The sequence below is a fragment of the Mytilus trossulus genome, chromosome 4 (genome assembly GCF_036588685.1).
Source record: "Mytilus trossulus isolate FHL-02 chromosome 4, PNRI_Mtr1.1.1.hap1, whole genome shotgun sequence".
NCBI lineage: Eukaryota > Metazoa > Mollusca > Bivalvia > Mytilida > Mytilidae > Mytilus > Mytilus trossulus.
Window position 1 is genome coordinate 30856014 of NC_086376.1, and position 3069 is coordinate 30859082.

The window sequence follows — 3069 nt, forward strand, 5'->3', positions numbered from 1 at the left end:
TTTGAAGGCTGTAACACTTGCCATTGACCACAGAAAATCTGTAGGCTGTAACACTTGCCTTTGACCCAAGAAAATTTGTAGGCTCTAACACTTGCCATTGACCACAGAAAATCTGTAGGCTGTAACAATGGCCATTGACCCAAGAAAATCTGTAGGCCGTAATACTTGCCATTGACCCAAGAAAATCTGTAGGCTGTAACAATGGCCATTGACCCAAGAAAATCTGTAGGCTGTAACACTTGCCATTGACCCAAGAAAATCTGTAGGCCGTAACACTTGCCATTGACCCAAGAAAATCTGTAGGCTGCAACACTTGCCATTGACCCAAGAAAATCTGTAGGCTGTATAACACTTGCCATTGACCTAAGAAAATCTGTAGGCTGTAACACTTGCCATTGACCACAGAAAATCTGTAGGCTGTAACACTTGCCATTGACCCAAGAAATCTGTAGGCTGTAACACTTGCCATTGACCCAAGAAAATCTGTAGGCTGTAACACTTGCCATTGAAACAAGAAAATCTGTAGGCTATAACACTTGTCATTGACCAATGAAAATAACATAGCTGTAACATTTGCCATTGACCCAAGAAAATTTGTAGGCTGTAACACTTGCCATTGACCTAAGAAAATCTGTAGGCTGTAACACTTGCCTTTGACCCAAGAAAATTTGTAGGCTCTAACACTTGCCATTGACCACAGAAAATCTGTAGGCTGTAACAATGGCCATTGACCCAAGAAAATCTGCAGGCCGTAATACTTGCCATTGACCCAAGAAAATCGGTAGGCCGTAACACTTGCCATTGACCCAAGAAAATTTGTAGGCTGTAACACTTGCCATTGACCCAAGAAAATCTGTAGGCTGTAACACTTGCCATTGACCCAAGAAAATCTGTAGGCTGTAACACTTGCCATTGAAACAAGAAAATCTGTAGGCTGTAACACTTGCCATTGACCCAAGAAAATCTGTAGGCTGTAACACTTGCCATTGAAACAAGAGAATCTGTAGGCTGTAACACTTGCCATTGAAACAAGAAAATCTGTAGGCTGTAACACTTGTCATTGACCAATGAAAATTACATAGCTGTAACATTTGCCATTTACCCAAGAAAATTACATAGCTGTAACACTTGCCATTGACCCAAGAAAATCTGTAGGCTGTAACACTTGCCATTGACCCAAGAAAATCTGTAGGCTGTAACACTTGCCATTGACCCAAGAAAATTTGTAGGCTGTAACACTTGCCATTGACCTAAGAAAATCTGTAGGCTGTAACACTTGCCATTGAACAAAGAAAATCTGCATGCTGTAATATTTGCCATTGAACTAAGAAAATTAATCTGGAAACAAATTTTATTTAAAATATTGTTACACAACCCTTTCATTTTGTCCTTAACAATATAAAAACATATTACATTCATATTCACCTTTTAAAATTAAGGGCATGGACATTTTAACCTTGTACTATTAATGAAATGTACATGATTTCCTAAGAAAATTAATCTAGGGACATAAATTTTATCAAAAATATAACTATGCAACTCTTAACCATTACATTTAAGTTAACATGGTTTAAATGTAATAGAATTTATTATAGGATTTTATTGGACATGATTACCTAGGAAAATTAGTCTGGGGACAAACATTACTAACATCGGAATAAATATACATTGTACTAGTAAATTCTGTAACCATGGACTTTTTATACTAGTAATAATTGTTCACCCAGACATGTTTCTCACATACATTTTCCCACATCTCATATATTCATAACTTAAGTAACAAAGGTAAGGATATCAATGACAAAATTCAAATATTATAGCAAAGAAAAACTTCTCCTTTTATCCCAATTATCTCAATCAAATTTATAGAATGGCCTTAAGAAATGCTGGGAAAAATAATTGCCACCGTCAACAATGAATAAGGACAGTTTATTTTGGATCTCCTAATACTAGTAATTGACACCTGTAATTTCAAATCTTTCACTTTAAAATAAATGCAGTTTTGTAGATTCATTTTTAATTTGATTCAGCAGAATCAATATTTATCTCTGGCACCCATGTACATCATTCAGTCCAAACCAAATAAGGATAGCTTGTAGAGGTCCTCCTAAGGATCATATCAATAGTATTTCACAAAGATTATGTCACAAGGTAACATTCCAGAAGACTGATGGTATCGTCATCCTGAGTAAGAAATTTCTGCCTGTCTGGGAATTTGAGAATTTTCTAGTTACATTTCGGTTTGGTGTATTCCCACAATGAATGCTAGTAAATTACGGAGTTATCTCCCCTAAAATGTAAATTTCTATACTTCACAATATATTAACCAAATAATATCTTGAATTACCAGAACAGGGAACGGAAAAGAATTTCATATTGATGCACTATCATACATTCTGAATTTAAATCAATGTAAAACCTAACATTTTTTGTACGTCCAGATTACACCACTGTCAGATTCTTTAAATAGACAGATTGGTTCTTAAAGGTGTAATACCACCATTGATATTCCCTTATTAGTCTTTGTTAAATTGGCACTTTTAAAAAAAATGTATAGTATTTACCTTTATTATAACCAAAGAAATACTTTGCATGTATAAAGTTTAATCCTTTCCAGTGCTACAGTGAAAATTTCACACTACATTTCATTGCATTTAAGAAAGTAACCATCACCGGAAGTAAACAACCCAATTTTTACACTGTTATTTACTGGTTACCTGCTTTGGTAACTATGTATCCTTAACTTTCCAAAATATTTCATAATACCATCAAATCAAAATGGAATGATGCTTTCAGACACCCAACATACATGTTTATGCCTCAGAAAAATTGAAGTGCATTGAAATGCAGGGTTAATTTTCTACAACTGTCCAATTCAAGGGAATATTTTTTTAGACCTACTTTCGTATGCAACCAGATAATATGTACCATGATTTGGTGGTATTACACCTAAAGTCTTATCTTGGATTGAAACCACCTTTTTCTACGTTTCAGAAGTCTTACTGCAATATGGCATGTTTCACAGTGTTGTATTAATAGTCAAACAATCATTTTATAAGCATTTTATTA